At 34.8% G+C, this 24,392-nt stretch overlaps 1 pseudogene; it reads right to left on the bottom strand.

Annotated features, from left to right (window-relative positions):
* Window positions 1–13,521: 13,521 nt before the first annotated feature.
* Window positions 13,522–15,819, bottom strand: LOC132351878 (isoleucine--tRNA ligase, mitochondrial-like; annotated as a pseudogene).
* Window positions 15,820–24,392: the final 8,573 nt, after the last annotated feature.

The following is a 24,392-nucleotide window of genomic DNA, read 5'->3' as shown; positions in this document are numbered from 1 at the left end:
CCACATAAAAATAGCCCTCCAAAACAGTCTGACAGTCTGGCATTGGGAGGAAGAATTCTAGAGCCTCTAGCCTTGAAGGCCAGTGGGGCTTGAGGATAAGAGCTCCACAGGGCTGGGGGAAACAGAGACTGTACTCTTGGAGGGTGCACACAAAGTCTCACATGGCCTGGAACACAGCACAAAGCAATACCTCCACAGGAACTTAGGCAAGATATACCAAAGGGGTCTTAGAGGGTGTCCTACAGAGGTGAGGGTTGGCTGTACCTCACCATGGGGGCAAGGACACTGGTAGCAGAGGCCCTAGTGAATATTAATTTTCATGAGCTCTCCCATAAGTCCCCATTTTGGCACCAAGACTTGGTCCTACCCAACAGCCTGCAAGCTGAAGTGCTGGAACACCTCAGGTCAAACAACCAGCAACACAGGAACACAGCCCCACCCATCAGCAGACAGGCTGCCTAAAGCCATACTGATCTCACAGCCATCACAAAACATACCCCCTGGCATGGCCCTGCCCACCAGAGGGACAAGAAACAACTCCACCCACCAAAGGGCAGGAACCAGTCCCTCCAAAAAGGAAGTCTGAAAAAAACCCTGGACCAATCTCACAGACCAGGAGGCAGACATCAGAAGCAAGAGGAGCTATGATTCTGCAGCCTGTGGAATGGAGACCATAAACACTGTAAGTTAGGGATGATAGAGATGTATGTTGCAAATGAAGGAGCAAGATAAAAACCTACAAGAACAACTAAATGAAGTGGAGACAGGCAATCTATTGGAAAAAGAATTCAGAGTAATGATAGTAAAGATGATCCAAAATCTGAGAAAAGAATGGAGGCACAGACCAAGAAGATAAAAGAAATGTTTAAAAAAGAGATGGAAGATTAAAAAAACAAACAGAGATGAACAACACAATAACTGAAATGAAAAATACACTCAAACAAATCAATAGCAGAATAACTGAGGCAGAAGAATGAATAAGTGAGATGAAAGACAGAGTGGTGGAAATCACTGCTGCAGAACAGAATAAAAAAGAAAAGAAAAGAAATGAGGACAGTCTAAGAGACCTCTGGGACAATATTAAATGCACCAACATTCCCATTACAGAGGTCCCAGAAGAAGAAGAAGAGAGAGAGAAAGGGCCTGAGAAAATATTTGAAAAGATGATAGTCAAAAAGTTCTCTAACATGGGAAAGGAAATAGTCACCCAAGTCTGGGAAGCACAGAGAGTCCCAGACAGGCTAAACCTAAGGAGGGACACATATTAATAAAACTAACAATAAAAATTAAATACAAAGAAAAAATATTAAAAGCAACAAGGGAAAATCAACAAATAACATACAGGGATTCCCAATAAGTCAATGAGCTGATTTTTTTCTGCAGACACTGCAGGCCAGAAGGGAGTGACATGATATACTTAAAGTGATGAAGGGAAAATACCTACAACCAAGAATACCATACCCAGCAAGGCTCTCATTCAGATTTGATGGCGGAATCAAAAGCTTTACAGACAAGCAAAAGCTAAGAGAATGCAGCACCACCAGACCACCTTTACAACAAATGCTAAAGAAACTTCTCTAGGCAAGGGGAAAAAATAAATAAAAAGAGGTCACAAGTAGAATTGAGAAAATCACAAATGGGAAAGCTCACTGGTAAAGACAAACATACAGTAAAAGCAGGAAATCATCCACACACAAATATGATATCAAAATCATCAACCATGTGAAGAGGAGAGTACAAATGCAGGAAACAGGAATTGTATTTGAAATTAAGAGACCAGCAACTTCAAACAACCTTGGATACATATAGACTGCTATATCAAAACCTCATGAGAAATGCAAACAAAAAACTGCAATAGATACACACATACAAAAGAAAAAGCAATCCAAATGCAACACTAAAGATGGTCATCAAACCACAAGAGAAGAGAACAAAAGAGGAAGGAAAGAAAAAAGACCTACAAAAACAAACCAAAAACAATTAAGAAAATGACAATAGGGACACACATATCGATAATTACCTTAAATGTAAATGGATTAAATGCTCCACCCAAAAGACACAGACTGGCTGAATGGATATGAAAACAAGACCCATATAAATGTTGTCTACAAGAGACCCACTTCAGACCTAGGGACACATACAGATGGAAAGTGAGGGGATGGAAAAAGATATTCAGTGCAAATGGAAATCAAAAGAAAATTGGAGTAGCAAAACTCATATCAGACAAAATAAACTTTAGAATGAAGACTGTTACAAGAGATAAGGAAGGACACTACATAATGATCAAGGGATCAATCCATGAAGAAGATATAACAATTGTAAATATATATGCACCCAACATAGGAGCACCTCAATATATAAGGCAAATGCTAACAGCCATAAAAGGGGAAATCAAAAGTAACACAATAATAGTGTGGGAGTTACCACAATGGACAGATCATCAAGACAGAAAATTAATAAGGAAACATAAGCCTTAAATGACACATTAGACCAGATAGACTTAATTGATATTTATAGGACATTCCATCTGAAAGCAGCAGAATACACTTTCTTCTCAAGTGCACACGGAACATTCTCCAGGATAGATCACATCTTGGGTCAGAAATCAAGCCTCAGTAATTTAAGAAATTGAGACAGTATTAAGCATCTTTTCTGAACACAATGCTATGAGATTAGAAATCAATTACAGGAAAAAAAAAAAAAACCTGTAAAAAACACAAACTAATGGAGACTAAACAGTATGTTATTAAACAACCAACAGATCACTGAAGAAATCAAAAAATACCTAGAGACAAATGAAAATGAAAACATGATGATCCAAAACCTATGGGATGCAGCAAAATCAGTGCTAAGAGGGAAGTTTAGAGCAATACAATCCTACCTCAAGAAACAAGAAAAATCTTAAATAAACAACCTACCCTTACACCAAAAGCAACTAGAGAAGGAAGAACAAACAAAACCCAATGTTAGCAAAAGGAAAGAAATCGTAAAAGTTGGAGCAGAAATAAATGAAATAGAGATGAAGAAAATAATAGCAAAGATCAATGAAACTAAGTGCTGGTTCTTTGAGAAGATAAGGAAAATTGATAAACCTTTAGCTAGACTCAACAAGAAAAAAAGGGAGAGGACTCAAATCAATAAAATCAGAAATGAAGAAGAAGTTACAACTGATACCACAGAAATACAAAGGCTCATCAGAGACTACCACAAGCAACTATATGCCAATAAAATGGGAAACCTAGAAGAAATGGACAAATTTTTAGAAAGGTACAATGTTACAAGACTGAAGCAGGAAGAAATATAGAAAATATAAACAGACCAATCACAACTACTGAAATTGAAATTGTGATTAAAAAGCTATCAACAAACAAAAGTCCAGGAACAGGTGACTTCAGTGGTGAATTCTGTCAAACATCTAGAGAAAAGTTAACACCTATCCATAAGAAACTCTTCCAAAAAATTACAGAGGAAGGAATACTCCCAAGCTCATTCTATGAGACCACCATCACCCTGATAGCAAAACCACACAAAAATATCACACAAAAAGGAAAATTACAGGCCAATATAACTGATGAACATAGACGCAAAAATCCTCAACAAAATACTAGCAAACAGAATCCAACAACATATTAAAATGATCATACACCATGATCAAGTGGGATTTATCCCAGGGTGCAAGAATTCTTCAATACACGCAAATCAGTCAACAAGATACACCACATTAACAATCTGAAAGACAAAAACCATATAATCCTCTGAATAGATGTAGAAAAAGCTTTTGACAAAATTCAACACCGGTTTATGATAAAAAAACTCTCCAGGAAGTGGGTATAGAGGGAAACTACTGCAAAATAATAAAGGCCATATATAACAAACCCACAGCAAACATCATTCCCAATGGTGAAAAACTGAAAGAATTTCCTCTAAGATCAGGAACAAGACAAGGAGGTCCACTCTTGCCACTTTTATTCAACATAGTTTTGGAAGCCCTAGCTGCAGCAATCAGAGAAGAAAAATAAATAAAAGTAATCCAAATTGGAAAAGAACAAATAAAATTTTCACTGTTTGCAGATGACGTTACAATACATAGAAAATCCTAGAGGCTTGGGAAAACTACTAGAACTCATCAGTAAATTTGGTAAGTTTGCAGGATACAAAATTATTACACAGAAATCTCTTGCATACCTGTACACTAACAATGAAGGGCCAGAAAGAGAAATTAAGGAAACAATCCCATTCCATTTCATCAAAAAGAATAAAATACCTAGGAATAAACATACTTAAGTAGGCAAAAGAACTGTACTCAGAAAACTATAAGATACTGATGAAAGAAATCAAATATGACACAAACAGATGGAGAGATATACCATGTTTTTGGATTGAAGTATCAATATTGTCAAAATGTCTATACTACCCAAAGCAATCTACAGATTCAATGCAATCTCTATCAAATTACCACTGACATTTTTTACAGAATTAAAACAAAAAAAAATTAGTATTTGTGTGGAAACACAAATGACCAAGAATAGCCAAAGCAATCTTGAAAAAGAAAAATGGAGCTGGATGATTCAGGCTCCCTGACTTCAGACTATGCTACAAAGCTACAGTCATCAAAACAGTACACTACTGGCACAAAAACAGAAATATAGATCAGTGGAACAGGATAGAAAGAGATAAACCCAAACACCTATGGTCACCTAATCTATGACAAAGGAGGCAAGACTATACAATTCATTAAAGACAGTCTCTTCAATAAATGCTGCTGGGAAAACTGGACAGCTGCATGCAAAGGAATGAAATTAACACCATACACAAAAATAAACTCAAAATGGATTAAAGAACTAAGTGTAAGGTTGAATACTATAAAATGCATAGAGGAAAACATAAGCAACATTCTCTGACATAAATCACAGCAAGATATTTTTTGATCCTCCTCCTAGAGCAATGAAAATAAAAGCAAAAATTAAAAAGTGGGACCTAAGTAAACTTAAAAGTTTTGCACAGCAAAGGAAACCATAAATAAAACAAAAGACAACCCACAGTATGGGAGACATATTTGCAAATGACGAGACTGACAAGGGGTTAATCTCCAAAATATACAAATAGCTCATGCAGCTCAATATCAAAAAAACAAATAACCCAACCAAAATAGAGTAGAAGATCTAAATAGACATTTTTCCAAAGAAGATATACAGATGGCTAAAAAGCACATGAAAAGATGCTCAACATCACTAATTATTAGAGAAATGCAAATCAAAACTAAAATGAGGTATCTCTCACCTGGTCAGAATGGCTTTCATTAAAAAATCTACAAAAAATAAGTGCTGGAGAGGGTGTGGAGAAAAGGGAACCCTCTTACACTGTTGGTGGGAATGTAAATTTGTACAGCCACTATGGAGAATAGTATGGAGCTTCCTCAAAAAGTAAAAATAGAGCTACCATATGACCCTGCAATTCTACTCCTGGGCATATATCCAGAAAAAACGATACCTCAAAAATATACATATACCCCAATATTCATTGCAGCACTATTTACAATACCCAGAACATGGAAGCAACCTAAGTGTCCACCAACAGCAGAATGGATAAAAAAGATGTGGTACATGTATACAATGGAATATTACTCAGCCATATAAAAGGAACAAAATAATGTCATTTGCAGCAACATGGATGCACCTAGAGTTTGTCATACTGAGCAAAGTAATTCAGACAGAGAAAGACAAAATATCATTTGATATTGCTTGTATGTGGAATATAAAAAAATGGTACAAATGGACTTATTTACAAAACAGAAATGGAGTCACAGATGTAGAAAACAAACTTATGGTTACCAGGGTGTGGGGGGGAGCAGGGGCAGGGGAGGGATAAATTGGGAGATTGGGATTTACATATACACAATACTATATATAAGGTAGATAACTAATAAGGACCTACTGTATAGTGCAGGGAACTCTTCTCAACTCTGTAATGATCTATAAGGGAAAATAATCTAAAAACAGAGTGGATATTTGTATATTTATTTGCTGTATAGCAGAAACTAACACAGCATTGTAAATCAACTGTACTCCAATAAAAAATAAAGAATATTATAATATAATGATATATAAAATAGCATATAATATAGCATATGCAATGTGTAATATTATATATTATTTTGTAATATATGGCAGCTGCCCCAGGAATATGACACAAAGAATGTTTCAAACAACAGTCACACTTAATTTCTGGTTAGAAATATAGTCTACTTCCATCTGAACTCCTCCCTAGCTGAGAGGGACTAGGTAACATGGAAAACTTTGTTCTACTTTTTTAGACTAGCATAGGGTTAAACAGCCTTTATAGGTGCACTCTCTGTGGACCCCACTAAATTCCCATTTAACTTTCTTTTTAACCTCCTGTTTCCAAATGTGTAAAAAGGTATACAACTTAAAAATTACTTATAGTAAACAAGCATGTAATCATTATTCAGATCAGTAAATAGAATGTTGTCCCCCTCATACCCCAAATTTGTTACTATCTTAGATTTTATAATAATCACTATTCTGCTTTTCTCTAAAATACAACCACTTAAGTGTACATACCAAACACTTTGGTGTTGCCATAGTGTGAACTTTAAATAAAGTGTTTATATCTGGATTTTTCACTCAAAATTATTTTAGTGAGTTTCATTCTAAATGCACAAGACTTTTCTTTATCTTGCATTTTTACTGATCTTAGGGGAAATTGATTAACTTTACTATTAACTATGATGGTAGCTATAGTTATTTTTAGATGCCCTGTATCTAATTAAGAAAATTTCCTTTCATTTGTGTCTTGCTGACAATTTTTAATGTCAATAGATGTTGAATTTTGTCAAAATTTTCTGCATCTATATAGATAATCATGTGGCTAGATATGATAAATTACATTGATTAGTCTTCTGAGGTTTAACCAAGCTTACACTCCTGCTCGTTCAAGATGTATTATCCTTTTTATTGTTGAAGTCAATTTTCTAATGTTTTGTTGAAGACTTTTACTTTCATGATGCTGAAAAATATTGGCAATATTTTTTTCTTTTATATACTTTATGGGGTTACAGCATCAGGATAATGATGGTCTCACTAGATGAGTTAAGGAGGGTTTTCTTCTCCACTACTTCTGGGAAAATTGTACATATGATTGTAGTTATTTCTTCTTTGGTAAACATTGGTAAAATTACCAATAAACCCATATGGCCTTCAAACTTTCTTTTTTGGTAAGGATTTTGCCTTCACATTTATTTCTTTGGTAGAGTAAACTCTATTCACATATTTTTTTCTTCCTGTGTAAGTTTTGGTAATTTGTTACATTTTGGGGGATTATCCACTTCCTTTGATTTACCAATTTTTCTGGCACATAGTTTATCATATTTCCTTTTCTAACCTTTTAATATCTTTAGGATTTCTAAGGCTGCCTCTCTTTTGTTTCTGCTATTGGTAATATGCCTCATTTCTCCTTTCATATTCATCAATATAACTAGAAATTTATAGATTTTTTGATCTTTAAAAATAAACAGCTTTGGATTTCATAGTTTTTCTGTATTTTTAAATTTTCTATTTCCTTTTTGCTATTTATTTATTAGTTCTCTTCATTTACTTTAGGTTTAACGTATTTTTGTTTCATAGCCTCTAAAGGTACAAAAGTAGATAATTTTATGAGATTTTTCTTCAATTTTAAATATTTCAGTCTATAAAGCTTTCTTTAAGCATGTGCTTAGATCTCCCTCAAATATTAAAAGATTATTTTTCATTATCATTATTTACATAACTTATTTATAAATTTACCCTTTTATTATTTTGAACCACCCTTCTTTATCACTTAGTAATGTTTCTTGTTCTGAAGTCTATCCTGTTACTGAGTCATTTGAACTCTTGCTATATTTTGCATAGTACATTTTCCAACACTTGAATTTTTTAATAGACTTTATTTTTTAGAGTTTTAAGTCTATAGCAATATTAAGCAGAAGGTATAGAGAATTTCCATGTGCCCCCTGACCCCATACATGCATATCCCTCCATTATTAATATCACCCACAAGTGTGGTATTTTTTTATAGTTGATGAACCTACCTTGATACATCAAATCCCTCAAAATTCATTGTTTATGTTAGGGTTCACTCCATGTTATACATTCTGTGGGTTTGGATAAATGTATAATAATGTGTATCCACCATTATACTATCATGAAGAGTAGTTTCACTGCCCTAAAAATCCTCTTTGCTCCACCTAATCTTTCCACACCCCCACTCCCCCCAAACCCGACAACCACTGATTTTTTACTTCTTCATAATTTTGCCTTTTCTAGAGTGACATATAGTTGGAATCATTCAATATGTAACTTTTCAGTATGACTTCTTTCACTTAGTAATATGTATTTAAGTTTTCTCTATGTTTTTTCATGGCTTGATAGCACATTTCTTTTTAGCCCTTAATAATATTCTATTATCTGAGTGTACCACAGTTTATCCACAGTTTATCACCTACTGAAGGACATCTTGTTTTCTTCCCAGTTTTGACAACTATGAATAACGCTGCTACGAACATCCCTGCACAGGTTTTTGTGTTGACATAAGTTTTCAACTCTAGGTAAATACCAAGCAGTATGATTGCTGGATCGTACAGTAGGAGTACGTTTGCTTTTGTCAGAAACCACCAAACTGCCTTCTTAAGTGGCTATATGTTCTGTGTCCTTTTATGAGGTTGTCAGTTAAGTGTGGCCACAAGAGGAGACAGCGGAAGGGCTCAGGAATAAACAAGGTTTGCTATTCCCACAGGTCTTAGAGACTGGAGGTATGGAAGAAAACTAGGGTGGTCAGGATGCATAAGAGAGGAGCAAGGGGAAAGCATTAGGCCAGAGCCTTAACCGGGATTCTATAAGAAAGGCAAAGCAAGGCAGGGTGAATAACTTAAGATTGGATAATTTGAATAATTTGGTGGTCTCTAAGTTATAAGGGTGGTCACTAATTGCTGGGTACCTGGCTCAGGGATGATTAAGGCAGAGGAATACTGCCTCCTGGGGTGTATAGGCCAACTAGAGGAGGAATGGCTCTGGATTGTAGTGTGCATATATCAAAGGCATGCTTGCAGCTGGGTCTTTTGTTATCTCTAAGAATTGGCTAGTCCTAGCTAGAAAGATTTTTTAAGATGTCAAAACATCTTAATAATATGGAAAATTTATATATTTATATATATATATATATATATATATATATATATATATATAAACTATTTTGATTTCCATCAGCAATGAATGAAACTTCCTGTTGTTCCACATCCTCACCAGCATTTGTTGTTGTATTCTGGATGGTAACCATGCTAACAGGTTTGTAGTGGTATCACATTGTTATTTTAATTTGTATTTCCTTGATGACTTATGTGGAGCATCTTTTCATATGCTTATTTTCATCTGTATCACTTCTTTGATGAGATATCTGTTAAGATAGTCACCCATTTTTAAATTGGGTTGTTTCTTTTTTGTTTTGAGATTTAAGAGATTTTTGTGTAGTTTGCACAAAAAATCCTTTATCAAATATATCTTTTGCAAATATTTTCTTCCATTCTGTGGCTTGCCTTTTCATTCTCTTGTTACTGTCTTTTCTCAGAGGAGTTTTTAATTTTAACATACAGCTTATAAATTTTTTGTTTGTGGATTGCGCCTTTAGTGCTGTATCTAAAAAGTCATCACCAAACCCAAGGACATCTAGATTTCCTACTACGTTATCTTCTAAGAGTTTTACAGTTTTGTGTTTTACATTTAAAACTATGGTCCATTTTGAGTTACTTTATTTTAATTGTTTAAGGTCTGTGCCTAGATTCATGTTTTTGTCTATGGATGTCCAGTTATTCCAGCAGCATTTGTAGAGAAGACTATTTTTTCTTCATTATATTGCCTTTGCTTCATTGTCAAAGATCAATTGAGCATATTTACATGGATGAAATACCTGGGCTCTCTACTGTGTTCCACTGATTTATTTGTCTATTCTTTCACCAATGCCACATTGTCTTGATTGCTGTAGCTTTATAGTTAAGTCTTCAAGTCAAGTAGTTTCAGTCTCCAACTTTGTTCTTTTACAATATTGTGTTGGCTATTCTGGGTGTTTTGCCTCTCCATATAAATTTTAGAATCAGTTTGTTGATACTCAAAAAATAACTTACTGTGTTATTGATTAAGATTGCATTGAAGATCTATATAGATCAAGTTGGGAAGAATTGACATTTTGACAATATTGGGTCTCATGATGCATGACCATGGAATATCCCTCCCTCTATTTAGTTTGTCTTTGATTCCTTTCATCAGAGTTTGGTAGTTTTCTTCACATACATAGTGTACATATTTTGTTAGTTTTATTTCCAAGTATTTTATTTTGGAAGGGTGCTAATGTAAACAGTATTTTGTTTTTAATTTTAAATTCCCCTTGTTCATTGCTGGTATATAGGAAAGTGATTGACTTTTGTATATTAATCTTGTATCCTGCAACCTTACTATAATCACTTATCAGTTCTTGGAGGTCTTTTTTTCTTCTTGATTCTTTCAGATTTTCTATGTAGGTGATTATGCCATCTGTAAACAATGACAGTTTTATTTATTCCTTCCCAAACTATATAACTCATTTCATTTTCTTTTCTTATTTCATTAGCTAGGACTTCTAGTACGATGATGAAAAACTGTGGTGAGTGGGGAAATTCTTGTCTTGTTTCTGATATTAGTGGGAAAATTTCAAATTTTTCATCATTAAGTATGATGATTGTGGTCAGTTTTTTGTACATATTTGTCAAGTTGAGGAAGTTTCCCTCTATTCCCAGCTTGCTGAGAGTTTTTATTTTATGGGTGTTGAATTTTGTCAAATGCTTTTTCCATATCTGTTGATGTGATCAAGTTATGTTTCTTCTTCAACCCACTGATGTGGGTTAAAGAATTACATTAATTAATGAATTACATTAATTGATCTTTGAAAGATGGACCAGCTTTGCACAACTGGGATAAATCCCACTTGGTAATGGTGTATAATTATTTTTATACATTGTTGGATTTGATTTACTCATATTTTGTTTAGAGTTCATACATCTATTTTCATAGAGATATTGATCTGTAGTTACCTTATCTTATAATGTCTTTGTCTGGGTTTGGTATTATAGTAATGCTGGCCTCATAGAATAAGTTAGGAAGTATTTCCACTGCCTCTATCTTCTAAAAGAGCTTGTAAAGCATTGCCATAATTTCTTCTTTAAATATTTTGTAGAATTCACCATTGAACACATCTGGATCTGGTGCTTTTTTAATTAATTATTGATTTGATTTAGTTGACAAATATATTTCTATTCAGATTATCTATTTCTACTATGTGAGTTTTGGCAGATCATGTCTCTCAAGAAATTGTCCCATTACATCTAGGCTATTAAGTTTGTGGGCACAGAGTTGTTCATAGTTTCTTTTATTATCCTTTTAATTCCCCTCTTTCTGCAGTAATGTCCCCACTTTCATTTTTGGTACTAGTATTGGTTTGGCCAAAAGTTCATTCGGTTTTTCTGTAGTAGCCAACAGAAAAACCCGAACGAACTTTTTGGCCAAACCAATAGTTAGTGTCTTCTGCTTTTTTTCCCCTTAGATCAGGCAAAATACATTGAGTGCCAAAATGCTGCAGCAATATGGGTGCATCACTCAGCTGGTTTGGCATCTGTATGCATTGTCCCCACCCCCACCCTCGGACCAGTTTTGATTATGTTATTTTTCCTTTTATTGAAATCAGCAAACCTGAATTTGCTACTCTGGGGAAAGCAGGAAGAAGAGAAAAAATTGAAGGTTTTTAACCTTCAGAGAGTTCAGAGGTTCAGTCTGAATAAGCACAAAAACTTTTCAGTGTGCTTTTGAATTCCTTGAATTTGCAGAACTGCTCAGAACTGCTAACCTAGAGATTTTGATTCAATTAATCTTGGGTGGGGCCTGAACATCTGCATGTTTCAAAATCTTCATAGATGTGTTATGAATCATTGCTCCAAATATTTAATGAATATAAGCAAGTACTTGTATAAAATATGTGTGTGATCACCAATCTAGAAGATATTTGAAATGTAGACTATTTAAGATTAATATACTTAGAGTAAGTACAGGAGGATGATATTTACATAATCAATTTTGTGGTTGCTCTAAAATTTACTATTTATGTCTTTAATTAATCACACTGAAACACTATCTTTAACATTTCTTGTAATAAAGTTCTTTGGGAGATTAATTTTGTCTGCTTTTTTTCATTTGAATTGTCTATATGTCTTTCTATTTTTGAAGTATCCTTTTGCTGGATAAACAATTATTGGTTCACTGGGTTTGTTTTTTGTTCTTTTTATCTTTTTTCTTCCAGCACTTCATAGATACTCTTCTACTTTTTCTGATTTACATTATTTTTGACCATATGCCCACAATTACTCTTATTTTGTTCCCCTCTATATTATTTCCCCTTCTGTCTTTTTTAAAGATTTCCTTTATCTTGTTTTCAGTAGTCTGATGATAATGTGGCTTGTTGTGGTTTTCTTTGTGTTTATCCTACTGAAATTTGTTCAGCTTTTTGGGACTTCGATTCGTAGTTTTGTCAAATTTGAAAAATTTCTGCCATATTTTTCCCATTTTTTACTGCCTTCCTCTTTTGTGGAAAACCATACTGCATGTGCATTGGAGAATTAATATTTTTGTGAACACTTTTTTCTTGCTTTAATTTGGATATTTTCTATTATGGTATCTCCAAGCTTGCTGATCTTTTTTCCTACCATATTTCCCTGCTACTAAGATCATCTGTTTATTTGTTTTAAGTTTTCCAGAGTGTCTTCATTTTCAGACACTATAGAACTTTAAATATTGTGTCAAAAAAATTTATAAAATATAAAATATTCTCAGCTCAGCCACATTTGAATGCAAGATAGTCAATATCTATGCCTGAATAAGTCTGTGATATGAATATATGAAATAATACACCTACATATATATTTTTTCACATGTATATATGCACATTATTCTATCTCTATTTATAGTAGATACTTCTTTTATAATTGTGATTTGATATCCATCCTCCACTATTTACTCTTTCACTCATTATATAGATCTTGGATTTCTTTCCATTATAAACAGTCCATTAAACCCCTAGTCAGAACTGTCAGGGTGTTATTGCTCAGAGAGCTGTTAATAACAAAGTGAAGTACTACTTTCAACCACTCACTTCTGAACACAAGGGCAGAGTTTATCTGATGATGCAGCTGTATACTTCCAACAAGGAGGGTATTTTTCTTTGGTAGTTGGCATGACAATCACTTTATATGAAAACTCTTCAGAAATATCATCACCTTCTAAATTAATTAGGATTGTGCCTTTAAGCTCAATTTCATCTGCATTTATTGCTCAAGGTTGTTGAGTGAGTAAAGTCTGTGAGAAGTCATCATTAATTCCTTCAACTGAGGGGTACGAGAAGTCTCCTCAGTTCATTGCATCTCTATTACCTCAAAAAGCAGGCCAAGTTCCATCACAGTGATAGCCTTGTACTCTGCTGCATTTTTGCCAGAGATGCTTCCAATAAATGAATCTCCCATTGCACATGCACTCTTTACTGGTTCTGCCTATCTTGCTTCTTCCGGTTCCTTGTTGTACTATTCTACTCAGTACGAAAAACACTCTTGAGTTCTTTAACATGAGGTATGTGCTAGAATATGTCTTCAGACATGAGAAAGAGTGAAAGCAAAAAAAATATTACATCCAAAATTTTAGTTGATGCAGTCTGACAAGTTGATTTGATTTGACTTCATTTGAGTTGATTTGAGATCATTTTCATTTTCACAATAAAGCCTAACTTTGATTGCACTGAAATAAAAGAGAGTTCAGTGGCATAAAATGCTTGTAATAGGCAAACAACTTTTCCAAGATCATATTGTTTATATGACTCAATAATCTTGTTTGCAAAATCCTACAGTTAAGTGTAGCATACTGGTCTATGACAAACATATCCTTAGCAGAACTGAAACCAGTTCTGTACTGAAACCAGCCACCCCCTGCCCCACAAAAAAAGCACATGGTATTCCTAAACTTGCTAACATCTCTGGCAGCATTAAGAACAGATGAACCAACTGTCACTTTAATGATGACACAAGACTCAGCTACCACCAAAGAAGGATATCAGTACCTTTGGGAGGCTCCCTGCTTTTATCTTGTGTTCCACTGATGACAACATTATGATTAATGATATTCTCAAAGATTTAAACGTCTATTATCCCTTTCCCCAAGGTTAATTCCTGACAACCACTGTCTTACTAAGTGCTTTTTTCCTTGCTGTCACACATGTTAATCAAAAAAGACTGAAACCAACCACCAAGCTGGACTCTTCCTCTCAAGTACAAATTAGCTCTTTAGTCAGTACCTGGAAGAACATGAAGCCATGAAAATCTATTAAACCAGACGTTTAAAATATCCTGGCCTGGCACATATTCCAAGGTATCAGGACCACCAATCTGAGATTTGACTTCTTTTGGAAGCAGTTGCTCGGGGGAAGGAGTCTATTAGATATCACTGCTGTGTTGTTCCACTTGTTCAATAATATGCTCAGTGGTTTGGATGTTGATCAGTAATTCATCTTGTGTATTATGACAAAACATGGGAATTTGAACACCTCAATCTCTTTGCCTTGATATATACTAATATAGTTGTGTGTCCATGATTTTGACCACGGCGTTCACACTTGATCTAGGAGGAAGTTCCCCCTTTTAAAACAATTCCTTGGCTGTGGTCTTAAAATTCATGTGGTCTTAATATCTTACAAACCACTGCTTTCAGACATGAGTAACCACTGGCTTCTGAGTCCTCCAGTCGTAAGGATAGCTAAATACCAAATTATCCTTTTTCAACAAATGCTTTGCTGCCTGAAGCACATTTATTACCACAACAGTTCCTTCTTTAAGTACAGTCTTTGAAGTTTAGGACCTGAAACATCTGTGAAAATGTCATCCTCATTTAGTGAAAAATTCATTAACAGGTTGTGTTGAAAATCTACACTGTAATCTTCCTTATCATGAATTGGGACTGTGTGAACCAATCCTGTTTGTTTTGTCATGGTCGTATAATTTGAAGATAAAAGAGGAGAGCTTTATCAGGAAATATAGGATGGGTACAAATACCATTTTTCAAAGTTACACTTGAAAATATTGAAATAACTCCAAATATTGTTTCCAAAGTAGAAGCAACAGGTGTTACTTTATCTGCAGGAAATATATAGATATCTCCAGAACTGGAACAGTTCTCAATAGTGTACTTGGATTTGGGCACATAGCAAACAATGCAACTGGCTGGAAAAGTCCAAGACTGTGTGGTTCAGACTAAAAAAGCTAACAGAAGATAAACTATCTATAAGGGATGCCAACTTAGAAAGTTTCAAGTGAGAGAATTTTACATGTATAGAACAACTGACACACTCAGGATTTTATTCAAGTTCTGCTCAAGTAGAACCTAAGCAGTCCTTGACCAGGGAAACCGAAACACAGGTATTGTAATATCGATAAACCAAGCTGTTATCAAACACTTATTAGAAAATTCTCAATTGTTTGGCTTCATATTTTCTATCAAATGTAGAGTAGCAATTATTGCAATCTACTATTACTATCCAAAGACTAAATGCCAATTTCTGTTTCTCATTGGCTGCTTTACCAAATGAACTTTCTAATTTCACGGATGAAAGATTCTGAGCTTTTTCACCAAATTCTGGTAATATTTTTACTTCAATGAGTAACCCATTACAATATCATCCTGACATAAAATGTGTTTTGGAAACTGTCATCGTAAAGTATCAGCCAGTCATGTCTTTCAAAGTCTTATTTAAAGCATGTCCTACATGAAGGTCACCATTTGCATAAGGAGGTCCGTCATGAAGGCAAAATTCTGTCGTTTCTTTCTCTTTGCTGTGAAGTTATGAAAATCTACATTTCTAGAAGTTTCTTCACTTACATTTTCAGCCAATAAAATCTGCTAGATCTCCATGTCTGTGTTGGGCTGCTGGTGGCCCAGTAACTTCAAGGCAAAGGGGATCTACAACAGCAGCTCCATATTGTCCTATTTGCCTCTATTCAGGTTAGGCAGCTGGCCACTGCCTCCGGTGACTAACAATGGCAGACACCTTATCTTGGTTCCTCACCTTCCCAGGTGACAGGAAAGGCAGGGTGCCCCCACAGATTCCCTGTGTGTCTGGCTCCCAAGGGCCCAGCTCAAAAGGCACAGCGGGGCACTCAGGCCTCCACTCCAGCACCTGATGCTCAGCTCCTGCCATCTGGGCCTCAGAGAAACTCCGTGGCCCCCACCGGGAATGCGTGTGCACAGAGCACAGAAGGAGCCTGTGGTGACGTTTTCGTTTCAGATATTTTATTTTTTCTAAGTCTTTTATAGTTTCTTCTTATAACTTTATTTTAAATATTTCATTTATATTTCCTTCAGAGTTTTGAATATATTTCTAATAGCTGTTTTAAATTCGTGTCTGTTAATTCCATTGTCTCCTCTTTTATGGTGTTTCTACCAAAAGTCTGGTGGCTTGGTTATGGATGGAAGCGGAAATGAATGTCTGTGCCTTTAATTTTTAGTTTTAGTTATTAAACTTTTCATGCCATTCTCTATTTCTGTCATTTAAAAAATGTTTGTCTTGCCATTGTTTTTTCCTTGTATTTCTAATCCATCTATGTATTTTAAACATTTTATACAGTGTAGATAATTATTTACTAGTTCTGATTTTTTGTTTTTGCTATCTTTGCTCACATTGACTTGTTTCTCACATGCTTTTTTTTTTTTTTTTCATTATGAACTCACTACCAAAAACGATAGGTCAAGCTGAGCTAAATTCATCCAATATGTATCAATCTGATGTCAATACAGTACAACCTGATATTAATACAGTATCAACCTGATAGTTCCAAAATGAGTCTTAGTAATTTATTAATTCAAACTTACATTTACAGTTTAAAAATGAAATAATTCATTAGTTTGTTTAATATTAGGGTAAGCAATATTGTTTCTCAGAGTTAGAAGGAAGTTTTAAGAAATCTTATTGTGAGGGTGAATTGGTCAAATGCAGACCACAGCACAATTAAGGAGTAGACAGAGTTTGTCTTTGTATATTCTCTTCTATTTTCCCTCCCCTTGTCCACCTCTGTTACCCACCATTACCTAGTAATCTCATTTCTACAACATGCTTTTAGTGGACTATCATTCCAAACAGTGATATAATATGACTTTTATCCATAACAAATGTGTAGTGCTTTGCGATTTAAAATATGCCTTCTTATACGTTTTGTCTTTTTAGAATTCTCATCACAACTGAAATAAATATTATTAGCTCCATTTTGAAAGTGATAAAACTCAGTTTAAGAGAAGTAAAATGACTTATCCAAGTTCAGACTCTGAAGACTTAGGACTTAAATCAATGTCCTCTAATTCCAAATTCCATGTTATGATAATTTGAATTTTGGTGTTATAAAGTTTACCAGTGAACTACCTAAATTGCATAGGGTGTCATCCAGTTTCAATTCTAAGAACTAAGTATGGATGTTTTAATCCTTGATAGTGTTAATGAGAAATTAAAATAAAATAGATCATATAGATGATAATACTAAATGATCCTTCATTTAATAAATATTGTGTCCTGTACATGTGCAGGACACTACTGGACAATATAAATTATATGTAATAAAAACATAAATACTATCAAATCAGTAAGACATAATCCCTCATCTCTAGTCCAGATAACCAATGGATAATTCCTTCTCTTTTGGACAATATCTGATGGAATACTATACTATAACCATACTCAGAGAAAATAAAATGTGGATTACAATGGCAGTCAGCTGATGTAAAGTATTGATCTAGTTAGTGAACTAAAACAATCCTTTCTTCAGAAACCATACTTACCAGGATAAATATCTATTTTGAAAACCAGATCAATGTTATAGAGTGTGTAATTTGAACACACAGTAATGAAGGATTGAACAGATTTATGAAGCTTTTCAGGGACCTGAGAGTTAATAATTTACCATCTTCACTAAATAATTATCTTTCAAATTGTATTTTACTCATCTCTACAAAATATAGCTTTCTGATATTAGACCCTTGAGGATAAACAATGAAACTTCACAATTCAGAATGTCTGCGACAGGCCCAAGCATACGGTTAACATTCATTATTTGCTGAGTTAATTGATGACTAAACGAGTAAAGGAAGGAAGTAATAAATTTTTCCTAAATAGCATGCAATACAAAATTGAAACAAACTAAATTTGGGGCAATATACACAGTCTCTAGTTCTCTATATCTTTTATTTTTAACTTCTTCAGAGGTCCTCCATAACCCTCTCCACACACACACGTGCAAACATACACACACACAGCAAAAGCAAAAGTAGAGACGGGGTGATTGATTTTTTTTAAGGTATCTCTAAAATACTTTAAAAACCACAAAAGAAAATATTTGAAAATAACATTTATTGATAATTTTATAATTAGAAATGCAGTTCACATCTGTTGTAGGAAATCTGTTATATATCTCACAGAGATAAGAGTTGTCAACATTTAAGTATATTTTCTTTGTTTTTTCCTATTAGTAGGCAGTTTAAAGACAAAATGTGAAGAGAGACTAAAAATGAGTTCATTTATATGAGTGAACATGTTTTTGAATGAGTTTGGATTGGATCCTGTTAAGCTAATACTATTTAATGGGAATTTTTTAGTTTCATGATGCATGAAAACCAGTACAGAGATACTGTTTATAAGATTATGATAAATTAATACCAGTTCCACCTGTGTCCTGAAAATCAGTTATGAATAATGATACTAACCATAGCCTTGTGTGTAGCTTGTAAAATAATAGTAAACCTGGCAAAAGCAGGCTTTTATACTGAGTGCTTCTATACCTACCTTTCTGTAAAGTGGGTCCCTGACAGAGATGTAGCAGTGTCTCTTGTTAAAACTCCATTATATATTGATGAGAACAGACGGTTATAGAGAAATGTCTCAAAACTATTAAGTGACTGTATCTGGTATATAGAAGCCAATCAAAAAATAAAGTTGATCCTTGTTTGTTTGGTTTTTTTTTTAACATCTTTATTGGAGTATAATTGTTTTACAATGGTATGTTAGCTTCTGCTTTATAACAAAGTGAATTAGCTATACATATACATATATCCTCATCACCTCCCTCTTGCATCTCCCTCCAAAACTCCCTATCCCACCCCTCTATGTGGTCACAAAGCACACAGCTGATCTCCCAGGGTTATGTGGCTGCTTCCCACTAGCTATCTATTTTAGAGTTGGTAGTGTATATTGGTCCATGCCACTCTCTCACTTCATCCCAGCTTACCATTCCTCCTCCCCATGTCCTCAAGTCCATTCTCTACATCTGCGTCTTTATTCCTGTCCTGCCTCTGGTTCTTCATAAACATTTTTTTTTTTTTTTTAGATTCCATATATATGTGTTAGCATATGGTATTTGTTTTTCTCTTTCTGACTTACTTCACTCTGTATGACAGACTCTAGGTCCATCCACCTCACTACAAATAACTCAATTTTGTTTCTTTTTCTGTCTGAGTAATATTCCATTGTATATATGTGCCACATCTTCTTTATCCATTCACCTGTGGATGGACACTTAGGTTGCTTCCATGTCTTGGCTATTGTAAATAGAGCTGCAATGAACATTGTGGTACATGACACTTTTTGAATTATGGTTTTCTCAGGGTATATGCCCAGTACTGGGATTGCTGGGTCATATGGTAGTTCAATTTTTAGTTTTTTAAGAAACCTCCATACTGTTCTCCATAGTGGCTGTATCAATTTACATTCCCACCAACAGTGCAAGAGTGTTCCCTTTTCTCCACACCCTCTCCAGCATTTAAAGTTTCTAGATATTTTGATGATGGCCATTCTGACTGGTGTGAGATGATATCTCATTGTAGTTTTGATTTGCATTTCTCTAATAATCAGTGATGTTGAGCATTCCTTCATGTGTTTGTTGGCAATCTGTATATCTTCTTTGGAGAAATGTCTATTTAGGTCTTCTGCCCATTTCTAGATTGGGTTGTTTGTTTGTTTGATATTGAGCTGCTTGTAAATTTTGGAGATAAATCCTTTGTCAGGTGCTTCATTTGCAAATATTTTCTCCCATTCTGAGGGTCGTCTTTTCATTTTTTATGGTTTCCTTTGCTGTGCAAAAGCTTTTAAGTTTCATTAGGTCCCATTTCTTCTTGTTTTTATTTCCATTTCTCTAGGAGGTGGGTCAAAAAGGATCTTGCTGTGATTCATGTCATAGAGTGTTCTGCCTATGTTTTCCTCTAAGAGTTTTATAGTGTCTGATCTTACATTTAGGTCTTTAATCCATTTGGCGTTTATTTTTGTGTATGGTGTTAGGTAGTGTTCTAATTTCATTCTTTTACTGTAGCTGTCCAGTTTTCCCAGCAGCACTTATTGAAGAGGCAGTTTTTTCTCCATTGTATATTCTTGCCTCCTTTATCAAAGATAAGGTGACCATATGTGCATGGGTTTATCTCTGGGTTTTCTCTCCTGTTCTATTGATCTATATTTCTGTTTTTGTGCCACTACCATACTGTCTTGATTACTGTAACTTTGTAGTATAGTCTGAAGTCAGGAGCCTGATTCCTCCAGCTCCGTTTGGTTTCTCAGGATTGCTTTGGCTATTCAGGGTCATCTGTGTTTCCATACAATTTGTGAAATTGTTTGTTCTAGTTCTGTGAAAAATGCCATTGGTAGTTTCAATTCAGGGATTGCACTGAATCTGTAGACTGTAGACTGTAGAGTCATTTTCACAATGTTGATTCTTCCAATCCAAGAACATGGTATATCTCCCCATCTGTTTGTATCATCTTTAATTTCTCTCATCACTGTCTTATAGTTTTCTGCATACAGGTCTTTTGTCTCCTTAGGCAGGTTTACTCCTAGGTATTTTATTCTTTTTGTTGATATGGTAAATGGGAGTGTTTTCTTAATTTTTCTTTCAGATTTTTCATCATAGTGTAGAGAAATACAAGGGATTTCTGTGCATTAATTTTGTATCCTACTACTTTACCAAGTTCATTGATTAGCTCTATTAGTTTTCTGGTAGCATCTTTAGGATTCTTTATGTATAGTATCATGTCATCTGCAAACAGTGACAGCTTTACTTCTTCTTTTACAATTTTGATTCCTTTTATTTCTTTTTCTTCTCTGATTGCTGTGGCTAAGACTTCCAAATCTGTTCTGAATAATAGTGGTGAAAGTGGGTTACCTTGTCTTGCTCCTGATCTTAGTGGAAATGGTTTCAGTTCTTCACCATTGAGAACGATGTTGGCTGTGGATTTGTCATATATGGCCTTTATTATGTTGAGGTAAGTTCCCTCTATGCCTAGTTTCTGAAAGGTTTTTATCATAAATTGGTGTTGAATCTTGTGGAAAGCTTTTTCTGCATCTATTGAGATGATCATATGGTTTTTATCCTTCAATTTGTTAATATGGTGTATCATATTGATTGATTTGCATATATTGAAGAATCCTTGCATTCCTGGGATAAATCCCACTTGATCATGGTTTATGATCCTTTTAATGTGCTGTTGGATTCTGTTTGCTAGTATTTTGTTGAGGATTTTTGCATCTATGTTCATCAGTGATATTGGCCTGTAGTTTTCTTTCTTTGTGACCTCTTTGTTTTGTTTTGATATCAAGGTGATGGTGGCCTTGTAGAATGAGTTTGCGAGCGTTCCTCCCTCTGCTATATTTTGGAAGAGTTTGAAAAGGATAAGTGTTAGTTTCTTCTCTAAATGTTTGATAGAATTCCCCTGTGAAGCCATCTGGTCCTGGTCTTTTGTTTGTTGGAAGATTTTTAATCACAGTCTCAATTTCAGTGCTTGTGATTGGTCTGTTTATATTTTCTATTTCTTCCTGGTTCAGTCTCGGAAGACTGTGCTTTTCTAAGAATGTGTCCATTTCCTCCACGTTGTCCATTTTATTGGTATATAGTTGCTTGCAGTAATCTCTCATGATCCTTTATATTTCTGTAGTGTCTGTTGTTCTCCTTTTTCATTTCAAATTCTATTGATTTGAGTCTTCACCCTTTTTTTCTTGATGAGTCTGGCTAATGGTGTATCAATTTTGTTTATCTTCTCAAAGAACCAGCTTTTAGTTTTATTGATCTTTGCTATTGTTTTCTTCATTTCTTTTTCATTTATTTCTGATCTGATCTTTATGGTTTCTTTCCTTCTGCTAACTTTGTTTTATTATTTTTGTTCTTATTCTCTAATTGCTTTAGGTGTAAGGTTAGGTTGTTTACTTGAGATGTTTCGTGTTTCTTGAGGTAGGATGGTATTGCTATAATCTTCCCTCTTAGAACTGCTGTTGCTGCATCCCATAGGTTTTGGGTTGTCATGTTTTCATTGTCATTTTGTTTCTGGGTATTTTTTGATTTGCTCTTTGATTTCTTCAATGATCTCTTGGTGATTAAGTAGTGTACTGTTTAGCCTCCATGTCTTTGTATTTTTTACAGATTTTTTTCTATAATTGATATCTAGTCAGTCTCATAGCATTGTGGTCGGAAAAGATACTTGATATCAATTTTCTTAAATTTACCAAGGCTTGATTTGTGACCCAACATATGATCCATCCTGGAGAACAATCCATGAGTAGTTGGGAAGAAAATATATTCTGTTGTTTTTGGATGGAATGTCCTATAAATATCAATTAAGTCCGTCTTGTTTAATGTGTCATTTAAAGCTTCTGTTTCCTTATTTATTTTCACATTGGATTATCTGTCCATTGGTGAAAGTGGGATGTTAAAGTCCCCTACTATGATCGTGTTACTGTTGATTTCCTCTTTTATGGCTGTTAGCATTTGCCTTATGTGTTGAGGTGTTCCCAATTTGGGTGCATAAACATTTACAATTGTTATATCTTCTTCTTGGATTGATCCCTTGATCATTATGTAGTGTCCTTCTTTGTCTCTTGTAATAGTCTTTGTTTTAAAGTCTATTTTGTCTGATATGAGAATTGCTACTCCAGCTTTCTTTTGATTTCCATTTGCATGGAATATCTTTTTCCACCCACTCATTTTCAGTCTGTATGTGTCCCTAAGTCTGAAGTGGGTCTGTTTTAGACAACATATATACGGGTCTTAGCATTTGTTGTAAAGCTGGTTTGGTGTACCTGAATTCTCTTAGCTTTTGCTTGTCTGTAAATGTTTTAATTTCTCCATCGAATCTGAATGAGATCCTGTGGGGTAGAGTAATCTTGGTTGTAGTTTTTCCCTTTCATCACTTTAAACATGTCCTGCCACTCCCTTCTGACTTGTACAGTTTCTGCTGAAAAATCATCTGTTAACCTTATGGGGATTCCCTTGTATGTTATTTGTTGTTTTTCCCTTACTGCTTTTAATATTTTTTCTTTCTGTTTAATTTTTGATAGTTTGATTAATATGTGTCATGGTGAGTTTCTCCTTGGATTTATCCTGTATGGGACTCTCTGTGCTTCTTGGACTTGATTAACTATTTCTTTTCCTATATTAGGGAAGTTTTCAACTATATTCTCTTCAAATATTGTCTCAGTCCCTTTCTTTTTCTCTCCTTTGGGACCCCTATAATTCGAATGTTGGTGGGTTTAATGTTGTCCCAGAGGTCTCTGAGACTGACCTCAATTCTTTTCATTCTTTTTTCTTTTTTCTGCTCTTTGCTAGTTATTTCCACTATTTTATCTTCCAGGTCACTTATCCGTTCTTCTGCCTCAGTTTTTCTGCTATTGATTCCTTCTAGGGAATTTTTAACTTCATTTATTGTGTTGTTCATCATTGTTTGTTTCCTCTTTAGCTCTTCTACATCCTTGTTAAGCGTTTCTTGTATTTTCTCCATTCTACTTCCAAGATTTTGAGTCATCTTTACTATCATAACTCTGAATCCTTTTTCAGGTGTACTACCTATTTTCTCTTCATTTGTTTGGTGTAGTGGGTTTTTACCTTGCTCCTTCATCTGCTGTGTGTATCTCTGTCTTCTCATTTTGCTTAACTTCCTGTGTTTGGGGTCTCCTTTTTGCAGGCTGAAGGTTCATAGTTCCCATTGTTTTTTGTGTCTGTCCCCAGTGGCTGAGGTTGGTTCAGTGTGTTGTGTAGGCTTCCTAGTGGAGGGGACTTTTGCCTGTGTTCTGGAGGATGAGCCTGGGTCTTGTCTTTCTGGTTGGCGAGATTGCATCTGGTGGTTTGTTTTGGGGTGTCTGTGACCTTATTATGATTTTAGGCAGCCTGTCTGCTAATGGGTGGTGTTGTGTACATGTCTTGTTAGTTATTTGGCATAGGGTGTCCAGCACTGTAGCTTGCTGGTAGTTGAGTAGATCTGGGTCTTAGCGTT

This window comes from Balaenoptera ricei, chromosome 17 (assembly GCF_028023285.1).
Source record: "Balaenoptera ricei isolate mBalRic1 chromosome 17, mBalRic1.hap2, whole genome shotgun sequence".
NCBI lineage: Eukaryota > Metazoa > Chordata > Mammalia > Artiodactyla > Balaenopteridae > Balaenoptera > Balaenoptera ricei.
The sequence above is the reverse complement of the archived record's forward strand: the minus strand, read 5'-3'. Positions and strand labels throughout refer to the sequence as shown.